This window comes from Rhipicephalus sanguineus, chromosome 4, assembly GCF_013339695.2.
Source record: "Rhipicephalus sanguineus isolate Rsan-2018 chromosome 4, BIME_Rsan_1.4, whole genome shotgun sequence".
NCBI lineage: Eukaryota > Metazoa > Arthropoda > Arachnida > Ixodida > Ixodidae > Rhipicephalus > Rhipicephalus sanguineus.
The window spans coordinates 6,987,295-7,003,109 of record NC_051179.1 but is presented as its reverse complement, the minus strand read 5'-3'; the positions used below and the strand labels follow the sequence as shown (position 1 = coordinate 7,003,109).

The following is a 15,815-nucleotide window of genomic DNA, read 5'->3' as shown; positions in this document are numbered from 1 at the left end:
AAGAGTGAATCATTGCACACAGCCACATGCGAGGCACGGCATGCAGCCACGGCTGAGAGGCTGTGGCTAATGTGGCAATGGTGGCGCGCAACCAGCCTGAAAGCTTCACTCGTCCACATGGCGCGTTCAAGGGGGCGCCGCTGTCGCATGCGAAAGACTCGCAGGAGAGGAGGCAGCGGAGGGGAGAGCAGATGGCGGCACTTTTACGAAGTAGAGGGGCTTTTAGTGCACCCAGCCATTCCCGGCGGGAGTGCACTTCGTCATGTGAATAGCTCGAAAGAGCATGGTTGTGACTTCTCTCACAGATCCAAGTACAGGCAATCTAGTTGAAACGCAGGACGGAGTATTGGAGCTGGCGCAGCAGTTCTTCCTTTATGCCAAGCCACCTCCCTCTCCGTACTCGTTTCCTTTCGTTAAGACCTATGAACAGGTCGACATCTGCGACTCCCCACTTATTAGGAGCTCTTTGCAGCCCTGAAATCTATGAAGCGCAATCGCAGCCCAGGCTCGGATGGCTTGACAGTAGAATTTTATGTCAAGTTTTGGAAGGATTTGCGGAAGCCTTTTACCACTCTGGTAAACAGACTTCTGTGTGGGAGGACCCTGTCAGCAACTTGTTCAATACGGAATACTAGTCTGAGGGACCTGGGGGACAACTTCAGATGAAAACATTCACAAGCTGATGGTATTACAAAAAAGAGCAATACGCCTTGTCTCCAGGGTGCCATATCTTTGGCATACTGCTCCTTTATTTACAAAGCTTAGAACTATAAGAATTGAATCTTTGTATACATATAGGCTTTGTCGCATGTATAGAATGGAAAAAATTAAGAATGATAACGCTTTAACAAAATTGGCATCCTTACAGCAACATAATTCTTTGTATAAATTTCGTCATTCAGAACCTTGGATCGTTAACAAAAACAGAACTAAATACGGTGACCAAATGCTACAGTTTCGTTTACCTACTGCTCTAAATCAATGGTCTCAGTGTATCAACTCTGTCGCTAAAAAGGCTACGCGACGTATTTATGTGATTGCTTGTGCTGCCATGGGTTCATTTGTTTGTCTTTTTCTGTCTTTAGCACTTGGCCTATTTTGTTCCCCCCCTTTTTTTTAATGTTTCCACAATAACCTTGTTTATTTATTCCGACCGTTTCCTGTTTTGCTGTTATAGTTAGTTCATTCATTATGTATACCGTGTGTTTGTTTGACCGCTGCGAAGCTCCCCAGTGTATGAGGTGGTCAGGTTCCCCTCAAGCTGCTCAATGCAGCTTTTCTGCCTGGTCATCCTCGCAACCTTGTTGTGAATAAACACAATTCAATTTAACAACTCAAAGGGCAGGGCTTATCACTCTCCTATGCAAGGACGAGTTGAGACGCACTGACCTGAGAGCCTGGCGGCCCATCACCCTTCTGAAGTGAGATTACAAGCTCATAGCTAAGTGCCGTCAGACTCACTCCAGTGCTCAGCACGGTTTTGGGTTCGTACCAGGCATGTTGTGTCCCAGGGCGGTCCTGCCAGCTACATGGCTTTGCTGTCAGGGACCTGATCAAGTGGGCGAATGCATGGAATCTCAGCGGCATTCTCTGCTCATTCGATCAAGAAAAGGCGTTCGACATTATCAGTCATAGGTACCATTTCAAGGTTTTAAGAGAGGTCGGCTTCAGTGGCCAGTTTATCAGCATGATTAGGGCACTCTATTCTCGTCCTAGCTCGGCTGTTGTAATACAGGACCGCATCTCGGAGCCTTTTGGCATGGGTCGTGGAGTTAGGCAGGGGGACCCGCTCTCGCCTGCCCTCTACGTGCTCGCGTTTGAGCCGCTTCTGCAGAGGCTTTCCAGTGACAACACCATCGGTAGGTTTCCCCTTCCACCAGGTTCCCCTCCTGTCGCACTGTTTGCTTATGCAGATGTCATCTCCGTTGTCATCCCTGACGAGGCAACAGTTTGCACAGTCTTGGACGTCATGGAGGGGTACTGCTCGGCGAGCGGAGCCAGGATTAACAGGCCCAAGAGTGTAGTCATGTATCTGAACTCCGCTCCTTCCAGTCCGCGTCCCGTTCACGGCTTACCCGTGCAACAACGGCAACGTATTTTGGGTTTCCACTTTGAACCGGATGGCCTGACTACTGAAAACTGGCGGCTGGCTAAGCAAAAGCTGACCGGTAGGATTCAGGAAATCAGTGCCTTGGGAAGTCCATTGACGGCCAGGGTAACGATCATTCGATCGCTGCTCTTTTCTTTTCTGACCTATGTAGCTTCCGTTATGCCGGTTGCAACCCGAACCAAGCTAGTCTTGGAAGGGCTCCTCTTTCGTTTCCTATAAAGTGGCTCATCTATGTATGTGGCGCGTCCTGTGCTCAAGTTGCCCAGGAATAAGGGAGGACACTGAATTCCCGACCTGGGCATCGTGGCCACTGCGCTGCATCTTAGATGGACGTGGGTAGCTCTCTACTCGGATATGCTCCTAACTCGAAGTTTTGCATCCTATTTTCTAAGCACCCAGTTGCAGCAGTTCTCGCCGGAACATTCTCTAACTCAGTGCCCCGGGCGGGAACTCCTTCACCCTTCTATGCGGGGGCCACCTCCACTTCAACTCGTCTCCGTGAGGCCAACCCAGGGATAGAGCTAGCTTCTCTCGAGCTCCACGATCTAGTTGACTTACTCACGCCAGACCTCCCGGCCAACTGTGTGAGATCTGACCTATCCCGCCACAGTCCTAACTGGAAGCTCATCACTGCCAGTTTTCTGGACGCCAAGTGCGCTACATTCATGTACCGCCTGACAAGAGGGTGCCTGCGCATAACATTCAGGCCCTTCAAGAAAATCCCTACAGAGGAAAGTGTCCGTTTTGTGGCAGTAGGGAGGTCTTGGTTCACATCTCTCAGTGTGCACTCCCAGCAGTCCTCCTTCAAAGGATAGCTAGCTTGTTTGGTCACCCCGGAGTTCCATTCGAAACCGTTCAGTTCTTGCATCCCCTGCCTGCACAGGCGGTAAACCAGTACGTGCTTCTTCTCGTGGAGTGCTCTTACCAAGTTTGGGTAGCACGGTGCGCTGCCGTTTTCAATGGGGGGCGTCCGGGTCTTCATGAAGTACTTGCAAAAGTGCGGAAGGAGATCTGGTTTGTTCTACACCGGGAATGGCAGCACCCCGGCGTGAAGAAGTTTCTCGAAGCCTGGCACGGTCCAGCAGTCATCTTTAGTGAGTCAGGAGGGCAGATCATTACCTTTTAATGATGGCTCTCTTCAAGGTATATTGACCTGGCCTAGCGTACCAGTCACTTGTGTTTGCGGAATCAACAGCCCAAGCCAGTCTGGGTGTTTGCGACGTTTGTTGCTTCCCTGCGGTGACGACGGTCGAGGCCTCAGCTGTTGCTTACCCGTGCCGTGCATGCGCTCGGGTAATCCAGTCGCCTTGTTGGGCCCCGCCCACGAGGTCCTTGTCGGTCGTTTTTGTTCTGTGCTCGGCGACTCGGTTCGCCGCGCCGAACGATGGCCCCCTTGTCCGGGTAGGGCACCACCGGCTTTCTGCCGCACGGTATTCCCTGGACACGTCTGCTTCTTGTGCGGCGACTGAAGTCGCTGCACCAAACTGTAGCCCCTATGCGGTCACAGTTCAGTGCTCGATGATTGGACTCGTCGAGCCGAACGACAACCCCCTTGTCCGGGTAGGTCACCGCTGGCTCTCAGCCCCGCGGTACTCCCTGGCTACGTCTAGCTTGTATGCGGCGACTGAAGTTGCTGCACCAAACAGTAGCCCCTCTGCGACCACTGTTCTGTGCTGGGCGATTGGGCTCGTCGAGCCGAAGCGTGGCACCCCCGTCCGGGTAGGACCCCGCCGGCTTGCAGCCGTGCGGTTTTTCTCGGGTACTGTCGCGCTCAGTATGAGCTACATCGCACGAGCACGTGGCCCAGCGCTCTGCAAGGTTGTACAGTGGCGCGGATTACGGCATATTTTCGAGTTATCGGGAGAGAGTTGAGCTGTCCCTGCGAGCGCGCATCACCCCCACTTTCACCCTCGCCCTTGTTTTGCCCTGCGGTGTTATCAGCTTCGAAGATAACTTCGAGGGTCAGAGCAAGCAAGTGGGGGCGATGCGCGCTGGCACGAGCAGCCAAACTCTCTCCCGATAACTCGAAAATATGCCATGATCGGCGCCACTGTACAACCTTGCAGAGCGCTCGGCCATGCGCTTGCGTGATGTAGCTCACACTGAGCGCGACAGTACGTCTGTTTTGTGTGCGGCGACAGAAGTTGCTGCACCAAACTGTAGCCCCCTGGCCCGAGTCTCTGGCGTGGGGCCGTGAGACTGGATACGTCTGCTAGGCGCTCTGCGCCGAGAGGTAGCCCTTTGTCCGGGCAAGGACAGTCTTTCCGAAACAAATCTTCCCCTCCTCAACCCGGGAGGGAGGTCGTGCAGGGATAGACGTACGGATGATGATGGGTTGATGAGTATCGAACTCTGGGACAAAGCGCCTCCGGGCGCTGCGTCTCCCCCCATCTGACAACGGCACTGGCCTACTCCGGACGTATGACACAAACGCAGCGAAACATAACCCCGCACAAACCAATACAGAAGCCGCTTATTTACAGCGTGGATTTCACAACATACATGTTTTGCTCATGCCCAACTGTAGTCCTGCCAAAGGCTTGTTACACGCAATATATTTAAGCCTACTCATCACTTTTTTTTTCTATGTACTAAATACACTACGGCACTCGAATATGATTTGCTTAGAAGCACCGTAAGACAGTTGTACAGCGTATGAGCAGCTACTTCGTCTACTTTCTCGTTTCTTTCTTGCTGTACAATCATGACAAGTTAGTGGGCGCGCGTTCATAAGCATGCGAAGGATGCACGCATCAGCCAACGGCCGCACAAGTTGTTTCGGCGTGAAGACTTACATTACGTGGTTCTGTCTCTGCTGCAAACATACTTCCTGGGCAACCTCCAAATCTTTCCGTACAGTCCCTAGCGTACTTTCCGGGCAAAAGCTGCCACGAGCAGCAAGCACAAAGCCGGTGTCGAAAACACGGCGTTTTCACGATATGCGCACTTTTTTCAGGGTTGCCAGGTACTCGGAGAGCTACCCGCCAAATTTCTGTCCAATAATAGCCCAAAAGTAGCCAAACGTAATTTATAAAAAATAGCCCAAAATAGCCAAAGAGAGCAAATATAGAAAAAGGTTTCCGTTTATTATAATTTATACACGGAGAGTTTATACATGTCTCCAATTGTGCTGCTGCTTGCAAGATCGCGTGTGTGGTGCAGGTAGTAGAAATAGAAAGGAAATGTCACTTTATTTGCTGGAATTTCTGTTTTCTTGTTGCTTATTATTAATTTGTTTGTTTTGTTTGAAGTGACGACACAATGTGAGGATTGTAATCAAAGAAATGGAGAACCCCATGGAGGAGACGAATGTTTTTAGTGATTGCTCGTTTGTTATTTCACGGCCGCTACGTTTTTTTGTGTAGCGGCCGTGGTTATTTAAAGCGAATAACTAAAGCTAAACGATGCGGATCACATTCAGAGCATATGTTGGAATCCATATCAAGCTAAGCTAAAGTAAAGCGGTAAATTATATCCTTTAATATCAACAGCGATGCGTAAAATCTGGTGATAGTAGGCATAGCACAGAAAAACGTTACGAGGCTCCAAGTTACTACGTGTATGCTATCATTTACACTTTATATTTAAATCCACAAATTTATTCGCCGTGATAAGGAACAACTCAGCAGCATCGCGAAACCCGGCAAAGGAAGCTTCGCCTTAATTGTAAGGGAACAGATTCGTCATTACTGACTACCGTAATTGTCTAGTGGAGCCTGCTGATACCTAAAGAATGCAAAAGCACAGGTAAAGGATAGTAGAAAGAGTGAAGTAAAGATAACTGTGTACGTAAACACTTGATTCACAACGAACTTGAGGCACAACCACCACTAAAGAGGAGAAAAGGCACTGGAAAACAAGCGTTTGAAGCGAAGGCAGGTAATAGCCCAAAAGTAGCCAAATAGCCAACGACAAAAAATCCCGCCAAGTCCACAAGAAAGTAGCCCAATTTGGCTATTCATAGCCCAACCTGGCAACCCTGACTTTTTTTTTTTTTTTCGTGATGATGATGGCGTTGGTGGTGGTGATGGTGATGGGGCCATTGAACACTTTAGAAAAAAACTTTTCCTTTTCGATGATGTCGATTAATCACAAGAGCGTTGACATCGAATATCAGCACAAAAAAAAAAACCTTCTTTTCTCTCCTATAAACACACCTCAGCTGATTGCTGACAAAAAAAAAAAGAAGTACGAGATACCTGTGTTAAACCGGCTGCAGAGTGAACTCACTTTACCACGAATGTCCATGGCAGGGACATAGCCAGGGGGGGGGGGGGGTTCAACCCCCCCCCCCCCCCGAAATTTTTTAGTTTTGCTTGCGTATATATACACGCGCACATACAAACGCACGCACGAACATATACATAAAGTATGGTTGAACCCCCCCCCCCCCCGAAAAAAATTTCTGGCTACGGCCCTGGTAGCGCAAGGCGGTCCAGCTGAGTTCGGATTGTTTGTCGTTGTTGTGGTGGTATCTTCTGCTGTCCGTTTTTGCGAACGTCTGCGCGGCGCAGCGCCTTGACTCAGTGTTGCGAAGTTGCGACAATGACAGGATGCTGCGCTCCCCACTGCACGAACCGACAAGAACACGGAAAGGCCTTCTCGCATAGAGTTTCTTACAATAATGAAACTCTATGCCTTCTCGATTCCATGTGCCAAGTCTGTCTCCGTCGTCCGTCGCCGTCTCAAGTGGCTGCTGCGCATGAGACGTCAGAAGCCGGCGATAGCGAACAGGACATATATTGCTTCTCTCTCACTGGTCAAGGGTTGACTAAAAATTGAGCGGGACAAAACGGTAAAAATATGCGCTAGTGACTGCGTGAAGGAGGCGATGTGTGTGAATATGAACCTTACAGGTCTATCAAAACAGCATGATTCATTCCGAGCACTGTGCGGCATAAAAGTTTGAAGCATCTACCTAGACGTACACGAAATTCCCGTTAGCTTGCGCCATTTGAAAAACACAGTGATAATTCTAGCACTTGTTTTCTCGAGCTATCCACTTAATCTTTTGAAGCGCTGCATCCCTAGCAAAAATACCAATAGGATTTCCTATTGGTCCAATAGGAAATCGCTATTGGTTCTATAGGACATCTATTGGAGCTGTATTGGTTGTATAAGACTTCTATGGGTAGCAATAGACACCAATAGCCACCACCTATCGGTGTCTTATTGGACCAATAGAAGTTGTATTGGTCAAATAGGGGCTGCCTTTTGGTGTCTTATTGGACCAATAGGAGTTGTATTGGTCAAATCGGTGCTGCCTATCGGTGACTTATTGGGCCAATAAGAGTTGTATTGGTCAAATAAGTACTCCTATTGGTTTCTTAATGTACTAACAGAAGATGTATAAGGCCAACAGAAGTTTTATTGTTGGTAGCTAGCTGTTTATAACATCTTATGACTGATTGAGCGCGTCGGACCCGATCCCGATCAAATTTCTTGATCATGATTGGCTATATTACACGCAAGCTGCAGACGGGATCAATTCACTTTTGATAAGTCTGATCCCGATTGAGCTTAATCGTACACCGTGAGACACCGTGTGCAGTTAGCAACTCACGCGACTAAAAGAGTTATATAAAAAGGCTGCGTGTCGACCACGGCGGTACGGTGTCTCCGTACATGCCGTGCGGTAAACGGGCACTATAGTAAAACACGCTAAAGAAGAACTTGCGAAGGAATCGACAACACAGACACCACAGAATAATAATAAAGAAACCGCCATGAGATCACAACCGGCATAGAACCACCCAGGTGACAAAAAAAAAAAAAAAGTGAGACGGTGCGCGGCGTGGCGACGCTGCATGTGTGAACATTTCTTTTTTTACACGTTCCTTGGTTAAGCAGGCTAAGCCATGTGCTAAGCTTTAAGATAAGCTTTGGATAATATGTAAAGTTTATAACTATTTATGCTAAGCAATATAAGTAGTGCTGCAAAGATACAGGAGAAAGAATTGTGGATCTGCAAACGCGACCGACCGTGCGTTTGGCGCGCCATCCGCGCTCGGCCGATACGAAGACAAGCCCAGCCTGCGGCCAAGCTAAGCCAAAACGTTGTGTCTGTCGCCCTAGCGCGCGCTTTGTGTGATCTCGGTGCTTCACGTAAGCCTGCTTACACGATGTTTGCTTTAGTGTGCTTCCGCGACGATAACGTGAAGACTGTGTTCAGCGTGCATCAGATGGAGACGTTCTGAGCCATAAATGTCTTGGATTTCGACCGATTTCGACTCTACAAAGCGGCACCAAGAATAATGGCAAGACGAGCAACAAGGCCCATGTGCTCCGATTGTTTGGTGAGTTGAGTGGGCATGGTAGTTACTCCTATTTAGTATTTATTTGATATCACCTTTTTTTTTGTATTCAAACTTGGGACGAAGCTGAAAGGTCGGGAAAACAAGTCCCTCGTCCTTTGTCTCCGGTATATTTGATGACAGCGAGACCAGCGACGCCTCGATTGCAAGTCCACACGCTCTCAGAAGTTGAATGATTGAGCGCATATATTATTGCAGTTTGTTTTTGTGTTTGTCAGTATGCACAAAAAAAACGTAGCATAGATTAGAGGTAAAGGACAGGCGCCCTGCTCGTGAGTGTAGTTGGAGTCTCGCAAGCCCTTTGTAAGTATTTACAACGTGCGTGTTAAGCCGAAAACGCGTTTATCGCCTCATAGTAAAACGCTCTAGTCGATGTAAGCTGCACTGGTGCGATTTTTTATTTCATATTTTTTTATTTTTACATACTGCAGCCCAATTAGGACTGTCGCAGGAGTGGGTTTATTAATGTTGTTGGCTTAATTGCATAAGCACGTAACATGCAGCACGTGTGTTATATCCAACTCATTGCAGCCTGACTGCTGTGTTGGGCTTGGAACGATATGGAATCTAGGCTGCCTTTACTACTGTCTTACATATTACCGTTGCCTCATCGTGAATCTACCCTAGCTTAATTTATTTCATGCCATCTTTAAGTTGAGATTTAGTGGCATGCTCTAGGTATGATAGTCGCACCACCATCGTGAAAAAGAGCACGTCACAGATAGTAAGTGATTATTGAGTTTGCTGTAATTTAAGGACGAGTTTGCAGTTCATTCTTGGGTACAGCTCAAAAAACACAGGACGCAAGCGTGTAAGTGGGATAAGGTGCTGCTTAATTTAAAAAAAAATTTTGCCCCTTTCTTTTCCTTCCTTTTTTGCCGCAAAATTTTGCCGATATACTGTTTTCTTCCACGCAATAAGCCACAGTTGGGTGTGTAATATTTCACTCAGTTTTTTGCTATAGTTCAGCTCCTGCAACATTGTGAACATGCGCAGTGAATTAAGGTCTAGATAATTTCTCACTGTGCCGCCTACTTTCTATACATTGCTTCGAAGGTAAACTTTAATTAAACATGTGTTACTGTTTTCTGATTTCATGGCTCTGTTTATTACAGAATCTTTCAGGCACTTCCTTGAGTGCGGATGAGGCAGTCCAGAAGAAATTGACACAAGACATAGTTGCCTTGGCAAAATAGTCGCCCGCAAGATCGCCAACATCATCAAGGGCCAGAAGAAGCACTTGTAGTTTTGATTATGATAATATATTTGAACATATGCCTCATTCATTCACTGTGATTATCATTGCAGGGGCGCTGCCACAGTGTGGGCCTTCTGCATGACGACAAGACACCCATAAAACACTTGCGCAAGACTAATTCTAATGGGGCTGAGAAGTGGGCAAATACAAAACTAATACAATGCCAGCAGGCAAATACAGAACCAATAGGCAAATATAATTCCAATTGGCTAATAGAGAACCAATACACCAATATAGGTCCAGTAGGCTGATATAGAACCAATAGACCAATAGCCAAATACAGTTCCAATAGACCTATAGAACCAATAGACCAATAGGTGTCAATAACCCAATAGGCTATTGGTTTTTTATTGGGAATTTTTGCTAGGGATCAAAAACTACGTGAAACGAATAATTAGGCTGAATTTAATTGATCCAGAATCGTGACCGTCGCACTTTTTCTAGTTGCCATTTAAACAAAAATATTACTTGCGATAGTGTTCCATCTCCACCTGTTCCATCTCAAATTGTTGTTTCTCCGAGCTTTCCATTCTTCTTTTTTTTTTTCTTCGAATCGAAAGTCATTGCGCCAGCGACGCGTTATGAACGAACGCGAAGGTGCACGGAGCCGCTGGGCCGAGAGGACAGCAGCAACAACAGCAGCCGCGTCGGCTCCTACATTCCAGAGAGGTGGCTTTCCTGCTTAGCGTGGATGCCACGGCGGGCAAGATGGCGGACCTATGCGCAACTCTGCTACCCACGGAATATATTCCTTCCTCCATGCTGCTACCTAAAGGTAGCATATACAGTAACTCTATGCCAAACTAGAGTCACTGCATATGCTACCTTTAGGTAGCAGAGTTGCGCATAGGTCCGGCTACCAACCACAGTTATGCGGTGAAGTCGCACTTCGTTTTTGCAGGCGACATGCCTACCGTGTCGCCGATTAACCTGTCTGGCGTGTCGAAGACCGACGATAAACATTGGCTGTCAATGGCTAGTGTTAATTCAGCTCGCTGCAGCGGCGGCGTCGAGAAATAAACAAATTGGCCCAAGCGGCAGCTTGCTAGCGGCGTTGGAAGACAGATGCGCAACTCTGCTACCTAAAGGTAGCATATAGGGGGTATGCACTGTACCTTGATCCGCGAGGTGGCGATAGCATCGCCGGGCAGCGACGCCATTTTGGCGGTCCGGCCGTTCGTGAGCGCAGTAGCAGATAGCAGTACCGGCAGTATCGGGCTACGTTCTGTATGCGTTCTGCTTAGCCCACGCACAGCAGTGTCTCGTGCGCGGTGCGTATTTATTACGTGCAAATCTTTGAACGAATTTATTTGCGTGTGCGGAGAGACGGTATGTGCCGCGGTTGCACGTCAGCCAGCTGCGACAATGGTGAACTGCGCCGTGTTTGGTTGTAACAACCACGCGAAAAAGAAGCCTGTGGATCAGAATGCTGCCTCTGTTGGTTTCTTTTTCATACCAAAGGCCAGCTTTGCAGGTCGAGTGAGCAGCTTGTGCCTCACTGTCTTCTTTGATGAGAAGCCACGGCGTAAGGAGCTTTTCATTAAATGACTGTGAATGACGAACCTGGGAGTACAAACAGACAACCTCAGTGATGTGACCTAAACATTTGAAATAAATTAGAAAGCTATCGTAGCTGCAAAGTTGGAACACTAAGAAATGTCTGAATAAAGCAACGTCAACGCTGATTTGCACGACGTAAGAGATCGACGCAACGCGGATTCTTAAATTCTGGCGATCGCGTTTAACGCGGAATGGAGTTAGATCATACTTAATCCTTCAGGAAGCTGCGCGTCGCCCTAGCTAGAACTGTCGCTTAACGCTTGCGATAACTCAGCTACACACGAGCAAGGCAATCAGCGGTTGTTGAAATGCGAAAACCATTTAGAAACAGCCACTGGCAAGTGCTGTAATCCCTTCCTGCCCTGACGTCCCGTTACCGTGTTTACGGGTTTCACACGGCGCTAGCACGATAGAACAAACGCGATGAGGAATAAACGGGGAAGTCGGCTTACTTTTCTGACAACAGCGATTGTGCTGTACGGCAGAACTTCGACGCCTGCCCTAAAAAGCTGCGATAAATCGGCTACACATTAGCACCGCACGTAGCGGTTGTTGAGAAGCAAAAACCATTTGAAAATGCACTGCAGCAATTGCTGCGATCTCTTCCCTGCCATTACATCCCGTTACTGGGTTTACAGTATCGGCAGAGGGCTCGCACGGCACAATAAACGCGATTACAAGTGGACGAGGGAAGTCTGTTTACCTTTCCAACTACAACTATCGTGCTGCCTTGGAGAACCTTGACACCCAGCTGCTGCACCCATCCGCTCATGAGATAGTTGTGACCGTGCATGGATTTATAAGCTTTCAGTTGCTCACGCGACACAAAACTTGATGTCGGTGAAGTCGACCCGCGGCAGCATGCAGTGCGACATCGAGTTGAAGTTCAGCGTCTTCGAGTTCGAGTGGGTCTGCGCCGCCGCACAGACGCCCTTTTTCCAGGTAGCGCAATCGCGCAGGTTTATCTAACCCACGTGCGTATGCGCTTAAGTCCATTGCAGTCCACAGATGCACCAAGAAAAGCGAAAAAACAGATAGTTCCACAGTACCACCGTGAGCGCCTCGAACCACCGAGACCGCCAAAATGGCGGCATCCTGGAACGACGCTAGCGCTCCTTGCGGATGACGTCAGGTGCATACCCCCTATACAGTAACTCTATGCCAAACTGCCTGTCCGCGCCACCTAGCGGTGCGCCATCTGCCGTCGAGCGCGGCGCTGGGCCGGAAATGGTCTTATTGTTATTCACTGGCCTTTCAATCTTCTACTCCCGCACAACGCATTAAGCGGTTATCGCAATTCTGCAATATGATCGTCACACTTCTACTTTTACAGCAGGATCAAAGCTATTACGCCATGCCTCGAACGGCATGCCGTTGGGTTGGTATCACCTTGCGAGAAAGAATGCGACTGATAACAGTTATACGGATAGACCGTGGCTGCCAAAGAGCACGTCTTGTGAAAAAGTGAAAGGCGAAAAATATTTCTGCTCAGTCAGAAAACAGACAGGCCATCGATTAGGGAGGGATGCGCCTCGGGCGCTGCGCTGCTGTCGATCGCCGCTGACGTAGCGGAAACGTCGCGAATAGGCTCTGGGCCACGCGCTCGCGTGGTCCGTAAACTTTTGTGGTTAACTGTACATATCGTGGTCTCGGTACGTGAAACGCCAGAAACTACTGCTACACACTGTACGTGACTTGAGGTAAATCCATATTGAACGGCGCAAAAAACGAGACACAAAGAAGAGACTGCACAACACGAGCGCTGACTGACAACTAAATGCTTTATTCAAGCACAAAGAAAAGAAAAAGAAAAGAAGGAAACAGAAATGCGCGCGCACCCTAAGCACATGACAAGAGATTGCAGGCATACAGCAAATTTAAGTATTGTCCAAGTAAACCATCTCACAATCGAGCAACACAATCGATGGCGTTCTGACACACGTGTCACCATTTTTGCTGATAGCAAAAGCTTCAGCTATCTCTCTGATTCGCGCCTCATTGTGTCAAAAAACTTTTCTGCCCTAACCAAATCTTGCGTCCACAAAATGTCCTCTAGCCTCTTATCTCAAGTTCAGCGTCTGAAACACGCGGCCTTCCCTCTTGACGCCATTGTTTCTGCGTCATTAAAAATTGTGAACAAAGTTAGAAAGGGTCCAGCAAAACCGCTAGATGACAAACGGGCAAAGGGTAACGAACTGGCGTTGATCCCATATGTTCATGGCCTTTCTCACCGTATTAAAAAGATTGCACACAAGTTTAATATTCACGTCCACTTTTCCGCTAAGAATAAGCTGAATACCCTGTGTGCCAGAATTGATAAATTGCCCTCAGGTGCGAGTGGGCACAGTATCAAGAATCAAGAAAATTTATTTCCAACATAAAGTTGGGGGTCACCCCAGGCGAAAAGCGGCGAAATGCAGCTTGATGGTGCCTGGGGGTACTGGGGGCCCATACACAAGGCAGCGTACACATACATTTCTAGGCAACATAGGGTACTTAATGAAGAAAGGATATTTAGAGTAGTAAAACAAACAACAACTAAGGACATAGAATACTGGTAAACGTAAGAGATACATATATACACTGTATACACGTGCATACATAAGCGGAAAGGTAAGTATACTAAAAATGACGTCAGATCATGATACGTACATTTAAAACATGCTTGCTGTAAACAGATTTATATCGAAACATTTTTTCCGCACAACTGTTTAAAAAAATATTACATTGTACGATGAAAGAAGTGTGTGGTGGTGAGAACAGATACCACTGTTCAGTACAGTTCAGACATAAAATAATCACGCAACTTTTTTTTTTACAAACATGGTTAAAATCGATACCCTGCTTCTCATATTTGTTTAAAAGATACGGTACATTGAAAGCCAGTGATCGTTTGCCATAAGTTGTGCGCCACCGCGGTATGTTATGAAAGCTTCGATTACACTTAGAACACGAAGTTTATTTACAGAATTTACAACTGCCTTGAGACGTGATTCTTGGTTCGTGGCTCAAAAGTCTCTGCCACTGACCTCCATTAAAAAGGCTGGACGGCGCATCCCCGCCCTGCGAGGCGGGCGCTTGTGAAGCCACCGGAAGGTGCCCTGTTTGTCCCGGAAGCTGGCGTCTTCTGTCCGTCTCAGTCACGCAATTCAAATATTCTCGAGTGGCAGCTGTTGTTATGATCGTTTTTATTTTTTATTTTTTCAAACTCTGCGATTACGCCTCACTTCAGACGCCGACGAACGCTACACGAAAGATGACAGACGCCGTGCCGACACCGTCCGAATATGGCGGAGTGCTGCAACGGACAAAATGCGTAAAACGTAATGCAGCTTTGAGGTACTTACGCGTGAAATGCCTTCCCTGACTTTTCCGGTCGATTCGTACAGTTTACTGCGCTACAGGCAGATATTCCTTTAAAAAAGAAGAGAAAAGCTCTCTTCCGGGACAAAAACGGCGGCTTCCGGTGGCTTCACGCCCGCGTGCCTGATGCGCCATCCAGCCAGGGTTGCCGTTGGTGGCTACTTTGCGCCAAATTGGCTACTTTACGACCCAGTCTGGCAACAAAAATTTCAGGTTGGCGCCATGGCTACTTTCTGGCTACTTTGAACCTCTATTTTAGCGCATTCAGTAGCCATTTTTCTCATTATCTGCAGATAAAATACCAAGCAAGCCTGACGACTACCCTTTGTTTCCAAGCTTTTCTGACGTGTCAGCCAGTGTATAAGCGCGTGTCCAAGCCCCGCCATGAGTCTGGTGCTCATCGAGGCACCCGAACGCAACGCGCGGTGCGCCTGCCGAGACGGAATGATGAAGTTCTTGTTCGCCCAGTCAGTGTCTCACACCCACTATGGGGGATAGGCCATGAATTCGGTGGTTTTAAGAATTTAAATAAAAATTAAGAAATTGGAAATATAACTTACACATAAATTAAAGATGAAATTTAAGTACGCCTTTTGGCTAAGATCAAACTGACGAAGTTGCGTGCATGTTGGCAAACGCGTGCCTAGCACGCTGTTCACGCTGCCCGCCATCGATGCTGACGCTACGAGCCAGTTTTGTAGTGCTGATGCACGGCGCGTGTTTTCGGGTGAACTTGACAGACACAGAGATCCGCTACAAAATGAAGCTGGACCGGTCATCTTCAAGCGGATATTGCTACTTGAAGCTGGTCGTGCTTGAAGTCGCAGACTTCAAGCACAACCTTCTGCCATTAGTATTCCTACTGACTGGTTGGCTGGAATGTTTCAATCTTACTGTCTCTCTGGCAATTACTATATCTATTCTATATAAAATGTATACAGGTGCACGGAACTTATAATATGTTCATTTATTTGCAACTTGCTTACAGCTTGAAGACCAAGCATGAAGGAGAAAATAACTGTGCTCGTATGCTATTTTATTGCTGACACAAAATGGTATTATATATTGTTCAATGATAAAACCTCTTTTCATAATACCGCTTTTCTGCCATTTGGCTACAAGTTTGGCGATAAGATTAAAAGACCTGGCTACTTTGGCTACTTTTAGCTTGAATTCTGGCTCCTTTTCAAATCTACCCAACGGCAACCCT

At 47.6% G+C, this 15,815-nt stretch overlaps 1 protein-coding gene across 1 annotated transcript in view; it reads right to left on the bottom strand.

The window, feature by feature from the left end:
* Positions 1–5,057, bottom strand: part of LOC119389333 (pre-mRNA-processing-splicing factor 8) — a 619,528-nt gene extending 614,471 nt beyond the window's left edge. Inside the window, exon 1 of the mRNA XM_037656539.1 lies at positions 4,906–5,057. The gene's annotated coding sequence lies outside the window, so the exon portion shown is untranslated. The remainder of the gene's footprint in view (positions 1–4,905) is intronic.
* Positions 5,058–15,815: the final 10,758 nt, after the last annotated feature.